Source organism: Lipotes vexillifer, unplaced genomic scaffold (assembly GCF_000442215.2).
Source record: "Lipotes vexillifer unplaced genomic scaffold, Lipotes_vexillifer_v1.1 scaffold1533, whole genome shotgun sequence".
In the NCBI taxonomy this organism is placed as follows: domain Eukaryota; kingdom Metazoa; phylum Chordata; class Mammalia; order Artiodactyla; family Lipotidae; genus Lipotes; species Lipotes vexillifer.
Window position 1 is genome coordinate 1604941 of NW_006778886.1, and position 13820 is coordinate 1618760.

Here is a 13820-nt window from a genome sequence, read left to right on the forward strand (position 1 = left end):
TTCATGACAGTCCTACAGGGTTAACAAATAGGTTATCAGATAGATAGATAGATAGATAGATAGATAGATAGATAAATAGATAGATGATACAGCTATAGATAGATAGGCAGATAGAAAGATAGATGACAGATAGATGATGATGATGATGATAGATAGATAGATAGATAGAAAATAGGTGATAGATGATAGATAGATAATCTTAAAGAATATTTTACTCTATAGGTTCTACATTCAAACCTTTGAATTGGATGGAATTGAAGAATCATCATTATTTTTCTCCTGAATCAATATTTATTGGCTTTTGGTCATCAGTAGTGTGTGAACCTATCCTGAACATCACCAAAAATATAGATATGATTTCCCCAAAAAAATCAGACTTCATTAATATATACACACAACAAATACTGAATGTCTGCCATGTTTAAAAATTGTGTCAAGCACTGAAATTGAGACTGTGATTAAAAATCTTCCAACAAACAAAAACCCAGGACCAGATGGTTTCACAGGTGAATTCTGTCAAACAGTTAGAGAGGAGCCAACACCTATACTTCTCAAACTCTTCCAAAATATAGCAGAGGGAAGAACACTCCAAAACTCTTTCTACAAGGTCAACATCACCCTGATACCAAAACCAGACAAAGATGTCACAAAGAAAGAAAACTACAGGCCAATATCACTGATGAACATACATGCAAAAATCCTCAACAAAATACTAGCAAACAGAATCCAACAGCACATTAAAAGGATCATACACCATGATCAAGTGGGGTTTATCCCAGGAATGCAAGGATTCTTCAATATACGCAGATCAAACAATGTGATAAACCATATTAACAAATTGAAGGAGAAAAACCATATGATCATCTCAATAGATGCAGAAAAAGCTTTTGACAAAATTCAACACCGATTTATGATAAAAATCCTCCAGAAAGTAGGCATAGAGGGAATTTACCTCAACATAATAAAGGCCATATATGACAAAACCCACAGCCAGCATCGTTCTCAGTGGTGAAAAACTGAAACCATTTCCTCTAAGATCAGGAACAAAAGACTCTCACCACTATTATTCAACATAGTTTTGGAAGTCCCAGACACAGCAATCAGAGAAGAAAATTAAATAAAAGGAATGTAAATCGGAAAAGAAGAAGTAAAGCTGTCACTGTTTGCAAATGACATGATACTATACATAGAAAATCCTAAAGATGCTACCATAAAGCTACTAGAACTAATCAATGAATTTGTTAAGTAGCAGGAAACAAAATTAATGCATAGAAATCCCTTGCATTCCTATATACTAATGATGAAAAATCTGAAAGGGAAATTAAGGAAACACTCCCATTTACCACTGCAACAAAAAGAATAAAATACCCAGGAATAAACCTACATAAGGAGACAAAAGACCTGTATGCAGAAAACTATAAGACACTGATGAAAGAAATTAAAGATGGTACAAACAGATGGAGAGATATACCATGTTCTTGGATTGGAAGAATCAACATTGTGAAAATGACTATACTAACCAAAGCAATCTACTGATTCAATGCAAACCCTATCAACTACCAATAGCATTTTTCACAGAATTTGTATGGAAACACAAAAGACCCTGAATAGCCAAAGCAATCTTGAGAAGGAAAAACGGAGCTGGAGGAATCTGGCTCCCTGACTTTGGACTATATTACAAAGCTACAGGAAACAGGACAGTATGGTACTGGCACAAAAACAGAAATATAGATCAATGGAACAGGATTGAAAGCCCAGAGATAAACCCATGGACATATGGTCACCTTATTTTTGATAAAGGAGGCAAGGATATACAATGTAGAAAAGACAGTCTCTTCAATAAGTGGTGCTGGGAAAACTGGACAGCTATATGTAAAAGAATGAAATTAGAACACTCCCTAACACCGTACACAAAAATAAACTCACGGGGTTTCCCTCGTGGCGCAGTGGTTGGGAGTCTGCCTGCCGATGCAGGGAACACAGGTCCGTGCCCCAGTCCGGGAGGATCCCATGTGCTGTGGAGTGGCTGGGCCTGTGAGCCATGGTCGCTGGGCATGTGTGTCCGGAGCCTGTGCTCCACAACAGGAGGGGCCACAGCAGTTTGTGGCCTGCGTATCGCAAAAAGAAAACAAATTTTTAAATAAAATAAATAAATAAACTCAAAATGGATTAAAGACCTAAATGTAAGGCCAGACACTATAAAACTCTTATAGGAAACATAGGCAGAACATTCTATGACATAAATCATAGCAAGATCCTTTTTGACCCACCTCCTAGAGAAATGGAAATAAAAACAAAAATAAACAGATGGTACCTAATGAAACTTAAAACCCTTTGCACAGCAAAGAAACCATAAACAAGACGAAAAGACAACCCTCAGAATGGGAGAAAATATTTGCAAATGAAGCAACTGACAAAGGATTAATCTCCAAAATTCACAAGCAGCTCATGCAGCTCAATATCAGAATAACAAACAACCCAATCCAAAAATGGGCAGAAAACCTAAATAGACATTTCTCCAAAGAAGATACACAGATTGCCAACAAACACATAAAATGCTCAACATCATTAATCATTAGAGAAATGCAAATCAAAACTACAGTGAGGTATCACCTCATACCAGTCAGAATGGCCATCATCTAAAAGTCTACAAACAATAAATGCTGGAGAGGGTGTGGAGAAAAGGGAACATTCTTTCACTGTTGGTGGGAATGTAAATTGATACAGCCACTATGGAGCACACTATGGAGGTTCCCTACAAAACTAAAAATAGAATTACCATACGACCCAGCAATCCCACTACTGGGCATATACCCTGAGAAAACCATAATTCAAAAAGAGGGGTGGGATAGGGAGGGTGGGAGGGAGACGCAAGAGGGGGGAGATATCAGGATATATGTATATGTATAGCTGATTCACTTTGTTATAAAGCAGAAACTAACACCACTGTAAAGTAATTATACTCTGATAAAAATGTTAAAAAATAAAAAAAAAAAAAAATTGTGTCAATCCTTGGCCTCTGTATTAGAAGCAAATATACTTCACAGTGCTTCGTTCAAAATGGATTAGCATACATTTATCATAAATTTACATGTAAATAAAAGAATACAGTTTTTTAAGGTGATGTATAAAACAGAGTAATTGAAATCAAAGAACTTTTGTTAAATTACAACATTGCCATGTTTTGTGGTAGTAGAACTCTGGGTATCTCAACATTTGTGAAAATGATGCATTAAAAGGGACTAGGATATGGGATCTGGAGATTGTGGATACAGGAGCAATAGGGAACTTAGAGGACGTTCAATTCTAGTGTGACTCTAGAGGGTCTTCTTATGGTATAATCTTGGGCAGGAAAATTAGTGCAAGTATCAAATACCTAAAAGTTAGCCCAGTGTTAACCGCCTTGCTATTCTCACTGAAGTGTTGTGAAAATTAAATTAAATAATGTCATTGGAAGAATTTTGCAACATGTAAAAATGCTATAGAAATAATGTTACCATGACAAAACAACACATAAATAATGTAAGAATATAATTTTTCCAAAATTCTTATGTGAATACTTGCATTTAATGGCCATTAGCTGTCAAAGAAAAAATACACCAAATGCTTATTAAAAATGGTAAGAAAGACTTTATTCAAGACTCTTGCAGTAGGGGAGAGAGATTGAACTCAACTCTGCTGAAACAAGACAGGAGGGTTTTTAAACAGTGGAGCAAGCTAATGAAAATATACTGAAGGACATAGGGAAAGGAAGGCTGCCAGTGTGAATAGGTCATCTGTGTTTGCTAATTGGTGCTTATGGAAGAAGTTAGACATCTGCCCTCCCACAGGGAGGTGACAGGGGCTCTCTATTTCCTGGTGATTACATTTCAAAGGGATGGCTCCCAGGGCCTTGAAAAAGACATCCCTACGTTATTGAAGATTTACATCTCAAAGCAGTTTACAATAGTAAGTTTTCTAAAGTAAAGGCTCTAAGAAAATGGAAGCCAAGGGCCTATAGTCAGGATGATGCTAAAGTTTAGACAAGTTGAGGGAATGTTAAGGCTTTCTTAGTCAACCCTAAAAAAACATGTCATGATTTTTGTTTAATTATACTGGAAAATGCTCAGGAAAGACCAAGTGCCTAAGTGAACATATCTCTATCAACATTTTAAATTAGATGAATTAGGCATTACACTTTTACTAAGAAAAAGTTGTTGCCAAATTTAAATATTCAAATGATTATAAAAATTATCAAAAACAGCATTTTAATAAATGCTGTTCAATAAATAGACCTGCTCAAAGTAAAGTCAGTGTGATTCTACTTGTCACACAAAATCTTTGTCTTCATGTGCTTTAAAATAAGGTTGCCAAAAAAAAGTATAACTGACAATTTTAAAAAGCTAGGTATAAAGTTTAGGTATAACTAAAGTTTATATTACCCTTCCCAAACACACACACAAACAATTCTTTATTTTTATTTACTACCTTTCTTTTGTTAATTTACTTCTATCAGTTATGACAAAAGTCATATACAATTCATTCTGAGTCATTTCAGTCCTTCCTATTTCCTTTATTATTGATGTGTATACTACTTTTTGACTCCAAAGAAATCATTGTTAAACTAGGAAAGACTGTTACAAGCAATGTCTTCCTTGATCATAACAATTTGATGTGGACTCATTCTGTGTGCAGATCTAAAGAGGAAAGTAAAGTGGAATTTTTCAATTGGTGATACAGCAACATTGCTACAGCCACCCAGGAGACCTGTTTTCAAAGGCAGCCAAGAGACTTAGGTATCCCACACCAATTCAATTTAGGGGGTCCATTTTAGGAGACTTCTTCCCTCTCCAAACAGAACTGGCTACCAAAGGCAATGGGACACTTGCAAAACAGTCAATACTTTCTGTAGTATTAAGTGAAGCTTTAGTTTGACAGAACAACATGATGTGTAAATGCTTTATATTGCCTTTTGCTTTTTCCAGTCATCTCAAATGTGATTTCACTGATTTGGACAAACATAATATATGCTACAACTTAAACAGAAATAGAGATAGGAAAAATGTAAATAAAAATCTATGAAATTTGGAGAGTTTATTGTGGAACTGAGGATATGATTACATATTAAGAAAAGCAAAGTATATCAAGATCAGTGATTATTTTCTGTGAGATAAACTGATACAATTTGAAAACTAATCTGCAATCTGAATACTTTGTGTCTTTTCTGTCATTCATCATAAGGGAAATCATAAAGAAAAGAAATGGGCCCTTAACCTCCTTTTTAGACAAGAATCTTTTAATTCAGTGATTCTTTACAAAAGAGTAAAAAAAAATACAGTGAGAGTGAAATAATGTAGCAAAATATATATTTTTTCTTCCTTGGTGTGGATTCTTCTCTTTATTTCTGAAATATTATAATAAGTTTTTCATAGAAGTCAAGAGTACAAACACTGATCCTGCCTCTCTCCTTAAATCTCTGCATGAAGCAGATTAGGGTAATTGGTGGCACAATTTTGGTCTGTGCTGCTGTTACTGTCCATATTGTAGGCAAAATCTTCAGGACATTTTGCACTTAAGTGCATGGAAAATTTCAAGTAAACTGTCCATCACATTAGACTAATTACTAGCTTATATTAACAAAGTTCAACTCCTTATAAATTTCAACAACCATTATGTGTTGTAAGAATGTAACTAGAATCCAAAAGACTACGTCATTAATATGTTCACTTTAGCTATCTGACATAGATAATATAGTCTACAAAAGTTATTTGCTTGAATTACATGAAATAGTTGATATTATGAGCCACAGTTTAAAGAGAGAGTTATCAGATCTCTTCTCCCCTTTCTCTTTGTGACTATACTTAAAATAATAAGACTAAAATTACTAGACTAGTATAGAATATATTTTGTAAATTCAGACATCTGAATGGAGCAATGGGTAACATCCAAATTGATTAGAAAATGGATTGGAACTCTAGTCCAGAACAGTGTGGCCATGTAGCCAGATCTTCAGGTTAAGAGAAATAAGATTCTACTAGGGTTATTTAAAACCATGATTACCAAGTCACTACATTGAATGCTTGATTACTGGATGCCTTGGAGAAGCACTAAAACTATTTCTAATAGTTTTAAATAAGAATCATGCAATTATGGATATTTATAAAATCATGTGTGTTTGCATTCAGTTACATATGTAAGATATACATGTAGGTTACAAGTACAGATCAGTTATAAAAAATAAAATGAACACCTTGAAACCACTACATAAATTCAAAAGTAGGCTATATATCACCAATATCTTGAAGCTACCTGTGTGTTTCTCCCATTTTCCATTCATGTCTTTTCTTTTTAAAAGTAATCAGTATTCTGAATTTTATGATAGTCAGTGTTCCTTTTTTTAGTTTTACCATTTATGTATCTATAAACAATATATCCTTTTATTTTGCTTGATTATGAGCTTTATAAAAATGGCATCAGAAACTCTAAACTTTTCAGATTTGCTTCAAGGAGATCATTATATTTCTGAAATTTATCCATTTTGTTTAGTACATTAATAATCTGTTCATTTTCAAAGCTGTATAATATACCATTGTGTGACTTTTGCAGAATTTATGTATTCATTTACTTCTTAGTATGGGTCCCCTGCAATATGGTATTACTGTGTCACCAGATTTTTGGATTGCTTTACTTCTTTTGTTCTAACAAACAATGCAACTGTGAAAATAACTGCACATTATATTGTACATGGTTGTACAATATATTATATGAGTATATTATTTTACATATCTCCATGTGAAATTCTTTAGTCACAGGATATAAACATGTTTGAAATTATACAATAATACCCACTATTTTTCAGAGTGTCTGAATGTATTTCACTCATACTCACAGATATAAGAGCTTCTACTAAAATTCCATTTTCAGCAATATGACAACATAGGGTATTTTGAGAATTGTTCCAACCAAACAAACTCAAAATACTGGACAAAAATATGAATATATTTTAGTAATTTTTAAAAGAATTAAATAACTGACAAGATAGTGTGGAACTGCCAGACTAAAAATTAAGAGAAAGCTGAAAATCAGAGAAGAAAGGATTTCTTGAAGCCTTTTATGCATAGCATAGTATTATACTTAGCATAGCATAACATAGGCAACCGAAAAAAAATCTTATTTTGTTTTTGATATTTGATGCTCTGGAGTAAGAGAGACAAAACTTAAAACCATGAGCCTGACCAAGGAAGGAGTTATTCTAGTAGAGACTGGCCACAGTAAGCTGAGACTCTGGAGAGTTACACTATCATTATGAGGGAAAAGACCCCAAAAACTCTATCCAAGAAGCTAAAAAAAAAAGTTTGCTAGTTCCCTTGGTTCTAAGAAAAACAGCTAGCAGAAAAGAAATACTTGTTGAAAAATTATAACCACAAGGCAGCCATTGTATGGGTTTGGAGCCAAAATCACAACCTTTGAAATGAAATAGTCCCAGACTGGTAGTGGCACCTCACACTGAGAAGAAGTAATCACAGACCTATAGGACATCAACAGGAAGTCATTTTCTTCACCATCTCAGATAATTTGTTAAGGACATTCAGAAGGTAATCAAACCAAACAACAAATGAAAACCAAGTGCCAGAGCAATACAAAGAAAAATATCTGCAGGAGAAATACACCCATAAGGAAACAAAACAGCAAGTATAAGACAGACACACATAGGAACAGACACACACACACACAATTTTAAACTGCTTTTTAAATAGGACAAGTTTGAAAATATCTTCAGGGACATGAAGACAAAATAGATATAAAAAGAAATCAAAAAGAACTTCTGAAAATAAAAGTTTAATCAAAAATAAATAACAAATAAAAATGCAATTGATGAAGTAACAGACTATTGAATATTAGACACAGCTGAAGGAAGAATTAGTAAACCAAAAGGTAGGTCAGAAAAAACTTATCCAAGATAGCACAGAAAGACAAAAAAATAATAAAGTTATGGATGAGTATAAGAAACATAAAGGACATAATAAGGTCTAATATAAGTTGAGATTATATTTTAAATTTATTAGATTCTGTAAAATATATTAATTAATTTCACCTGCTTCTTTTTACTTCTTTTTACAATTTTACTACTAGAAAATGTAATATTACAGAATTGGTTCCCTTTATATTTCCTTAGAATGCTTGGCTTAAAGACGCATTATACAATGTAGCTACTCTAGTCTTTAATATTCAGTTCATTGTGATTAATTCACAATGCTCCCCAAACCTCAACCTCCTAGAAATTTCTTGTAAGTTAGCAATATGTTCAAATATTTCTTTGTATTTGACCAAGGACTACATCGTGCTGAGACAGAGTAGGAAGAGCAACCTAAGAGTATTTCATCCAAAATACTATCATATATGGATATTTTCAAAAAAAAATTTTTTTAATAGAGTGAGATTTTCTGAAAGCATCCAAGAGGTCTGATGTATTTCATTGACATTTCCAATAGCCATGGGCTAATCGTTTAACTTTTCTGCCCCTTAATTTTGTAATCTGTAAGGAAATAGTTTGGGTCTAGATCATCTTGAGTTTGCTTCTAAATCTAATATTTTATCACTGGTTTACAATTATCTTCAGAATGAGAAGAATCTTAGCAAATAAAAAGCTAAAAATATTTTGCCAAAACACAGTTAAACCTACTAAGGAAATTAAAAGAGATGTGTAAAACTATTGTCTGGGTGAAGAAAGAAATAAAAAAGAAAAGACTTTCATAATGGAGAAATGCATTTTAAATGCCTTTAAAAAGGAGAAAATAACTTCAATTTTGGCATGGAGAAAAAACATTTTACAGTTTAAGAGTAAATATCGTCCATTTTTAAAAGATTGCACTCATAGGAGAAAAGCACAGAATGTATGGTAATATTTATTGTCCAGTGTTTTGTAATATTACTACTGTAGTGCGGTTTCAGACTTACGGGTGGGGATGTTGCTGGCACTCAAATTTAGAGAAAAAAACATGCAAAAGGAACTCTAAAAGGCACATAATACATTCATAGTTGGGATTCTTAGAATATATTATGTCTACCTTCATGACTACTTATAGTTTTATACCATTATTCATTATTATACATTTCTTTTTGTTGTTGTTTTTTTTTTGTGGTACGCGGGCCTCTCACCGCTGTGGCCTCTCCCGTTGCGGAGCACAGGCTCCGGACGCGCAGGCTCAGCGGCCATGGCTCACGCGCCCAGCCGCTCCGTGGCATGTGGGATCCTCCCGGACCGGGGCACGAACCCGCGTCCCCTGCATCGGCAGGCGGACTCTCAACCACTGCGCCACTAGGGAAGCCCATTATACATTTCTTTATGTCAGGGATTTAGGAGGAAAGCTGTCACTATATTTTCTAGAGAAAAAGATGAATTTTCTGACAATCTATATTTGTAATTCTCTATCCTTCTCCATCTCTTGCATTTACATAGAACTGTTTGTACCTTTAGATAAAGGACAGACATGCATACGGTGATCTTCTCTAGCTACCAAAGTGCTTATTAATGGTTTTAATTTTTTAAGTCACTTTTCCTTACTGTTAAAATAATTATGTTTTCTATTATTCAATTGAGATGCTTTCGAACTTCGCCTTCATCTTTTTACATCACACACCACATATCCACCTCAGCTATAAAATGAATGCATATAAGCAATGTAAAATTTTAGATTATCTAAAACCATCTTTTAAATATCAGTTAAATTATTTGTAGCATACTATAACTTACAAAAACCAAAGAAGCATTTCCAACAAACAAGGTTTATTTTATTAGATGCATGTTTCATATTTTATTTTAGAAGAGAGCTTTAAAAGTCTCATAATATGCAGTAAAAGAGATACAAATAGTCAAGATCATTTGTTATTCATTATAAATAATAAAAGCATTATCTCAACTGTCAAGATTTCTATAAACACACAAAACAAAATATGATTTTATAAGCTTACATGTGTCCTACATTTTTCACAGGCATACTTGATTCCATTCTATAAAGAATTCTGAGGCAACCTGGGCCATCTAGAGAAATAATAATTAAATCTCATGAACAAAATAAGAGTTCATTCTAGTAAGGAACTTTCTATACTAAGCTTTTTCTTAGAATGTTAATATTATATGAAGATCTTTATTTCTCCATGCTTGTGGATATAACATTTCTACAAGAGAAAAAATAAAATAAAACGTTTACCACTCCCATGCCTTCAATTCTTAAATGAGAATGTAAGTTTTAAAATGAGTATGCCATTGTAAATTTGACATTGTAATGAGTTTGATGATTTTTGGCTAACAAAATAGTTTTGTGTTTTTTCTAATATAGAACACATTTCTTCACTTAAGGAAGGAAAATTGATTTAAGCAATGAGATTATCCATTTGCTATCATTTTATATTCACTGATATTTTCCCTTTTCCTTCTGTCTTCCCTTTGCTACGTAATATTGTGAATTTCAATTTCAACACAAATAACCCAACATACTAAAATATTACCTACAAATCTTTAGGAGGGACCCTAATATTTACTGAAGGGGAAAAGTTTGCTGCGATGAGATTATTTTCACTCCCTCTTTCTCTTTCAACTAGGGAAGCAGCTGTAAATCTTTCAAATTCTCAGTGTGACCAGCACCAAGATTAGAGCTAAGGCAGAATTCATTCTATAAAATAGGATGAATGTCACTCAATTATTGGTTTCCATTACTCTCTGTTGCTTCCTAAGGATGTCTAGATGACTGAAGCAAATATACTTACCTTAAACAAAATATAAGACTTATGATGGAGTTGAAAACTTTGTAAGATTTCAGAAAAAAATTTTTGATAGAAAAATAATCAGAAAAAAATGGATGCAGAGTCAAAGAAGAGATTGGAGTATAAATTTGGATTTGAAATGAGAGCTGCAGTTCTGCAATGCCTGTCTGGCAGGTCTCAGCAAGACTTAGATCCTGATGCAACTAAAATTTCCAAAATGAAATCTCCACATGGTTATATCTCTTAAGCCGTGTGATGGTACAAGTTAAGTGTGTCTGTCTGGGCTATTGTGTTTGGACATTTCGAATAGTATTGATGTTCCCAGATGACCACTTTGATTCAGGCTACATATCTTGCAACTTTCTTTGCTTTCACCTCTGAAAGAGTTACAGCATGAAATGCAAAAACATTTCTTTGGATGTCACTGAAATAAATACATTTTAATTGCAGAAGCAGATTTCTCCTATTGTCCTTAAAGAAGCCTTAAAGATTCCCAAAGATTTAATGGAAACCAAAAATTTATGTTTCCCTTCTTTGGGTTCCTGCCAAACAGGTTAATAGAATTGACTTGGTTGATATTACTACGGCTCATAATTTATTGTGAAACAAATATTACGTGACATCAATAGAACAGAAAAATGGGCAACTTTTAAAAAGCGTTCATGGGTAACAAAAAAAAGTTCGGCTTTTCTATAAGCTTTTTCCCAGTCCCATTCTTCCACTTTCACCAAAATAATCTCCCTTAAACCAAACCTAAAAAGAAAGTAACTTGAATTTAGGATATTTCAAAGCATAGTCAAGCCATCTTTATATCTTTTTGTGTACCCAAAAGCAAACTGAGTTATAGGAATTTCTCCTGTAAACCATTAAATTCCAGTCATCTTTTCCATTAAGAATTAGCCACATTTGTTAGTTTTGCAAATGGAGAGGGATCTTCATTAAATCACCTTTTCTAGATTGATTTTTTAAATAAGGAAAGTAAAGGAAATAACACTGTAATATTTGTTTCTTCCATTAAATATTGATGCACTGTATTGACAACTGCAGTATTTTAAATAAACAGCTGTCTAGACTTAGGATCTTCTTACAAGTATACAGTGCATGATTTAAGATTTAATTTAGGGAAATAAGGGATTTACCCCTAAATGGAACCAGATTTCTTTTCAATTTTTTCTGTCTATTACATCAATAATGCAATAGTTGTAGAAAGACCTGAAGCCACAAACATATTTTTATATTTGTGCATAAAGCTTTTCAGGCTCCTCAATGAATTGGGTAGAGAATATATCACAATAGACCTTTAATATTAGGAGGGCAGAAGCTGAAGATTAGTTTTGAGTGTAAATTTTCTTGGCCTGACTTTTAAAATAATAATGGCATTGATATCTTATGTTCTGTATTAACTTAAAATGGATGTAATAACAATTATATATTTTATACAGATAAAGTACTTTAAACCTCATTCTGATAATCAAATATTCCATATGGTATTCCATAAAGAATATGCAGATTCTCCATTAGATACTCAGTTGTGATAACCCATATTTTGGTTTTGGAAGCAGCTATTCTCAGACAACAAAACAACTATGATGATAAAGTTTAAAAATAATCTAATAGCAAAGGAAACAATTAACAGAGTAAAAATGGAACCTATGAAATGGGAGAAAATATTTGCAAAACATATATCTGATGAAGAATTAATATCCCAAAAATATAAGAAATTCCCACAAACAAACAGCAAAAAATTAACTCAATCTTTAAAATTGGGCAGAGGACCTAAATAGATAGATATTTCTTAAAAGAAGGCATACAAATAGCCAACAGGTATACGAAGATATGCTCAACATCACTAATTGTCAGGGAAATGAAAATCAAATCTACAATAAAATACCACCTCACACCTGTTAGGATGGCTATGCTGGTGGGAATGCAAAATTGCACAACCACTATGAAAAACAGTATGAAGCTTCCTCAAAAAAATTAAAGAGAAAACTCCCATATGACCCATCAAACCCACTTCTGAGTATTTATTTAAGAGTTGAAATCAGAATCTCAAAAAGATGTCTGCACCCCCATGTTCATTGCAGCATACATCTCAATAAAACTGGGAAAAATTATAAGGCAAAAAAGTAGTATAAACATACAGGGGAATATTATTCAGCCTTAGAAAAGAAGGAAATCCTGCAATATATGACAACATGGATGAACCCAGAGGACATTATGCTGAGTGAAATAAGCCAGTCACAGAAGGACAAATGCTGCATGATTCTACTTACGAGGTATCTAGCAGAGTCAAGCTCATAGAAGCAGAAAGGAGGCGGTTGCCAGGGGCTGGGGGCAGGGGGCAATGGGGAGTTGCTATCCAATGGATATAAAGTTTGGGTTATGAAAGGTAAGTTCATTCTAGAGATCTGAGATACAATATCATGCCTATAGTTGACATAGAATAGTACACTGAAAAATTTGTTAAGTGGGTAAAACTCATGTTAATTGTTCTTAACACAATAAAAGTGTAGACTAATATTTACCCTAGTGATCAAATAATTTTATGATACCCCTTTTCTCATTAATTATTTGTGGTGGCTAATGAACAATAGATACCCTTTTAAAGCAAAACAAATGTGGACTCTTCCATTAGGTCCAATAGCTTAAAATAAAAATACAAAGCTCTTTCCTCTAATGTTTTCTCTTTAGAGATTAATCTATTATCTTATAGTTCCTAGAATTCAAATTCATTACTGTCATGTGTGTACTGTATCATACGTACATAAGTATAATTCAAGTTTATTAGCATCACCTCATTTTGGAATTAGTAAGAGTAAGAGGAAAAAATGTGCCTGGCTGTTCTGTAATTCAATAAGTCATCCGGAAATTATGGTGTAATTTTTTAAAAATACTTTTTTGCAAATGTATGGCCCAAGAAGGATATCTTTGGTACTTTTAAATAATAGGTAAATAATATCCACCATGAACCAGCATGCTGACAAAAGAGGTGTCCTTATCTTCATTCTCTTTATATTGCCAGCTTCAGAGACTATTATCACGGTCAGCAATAAGTTTCTGTGAAAAGTTCTTAG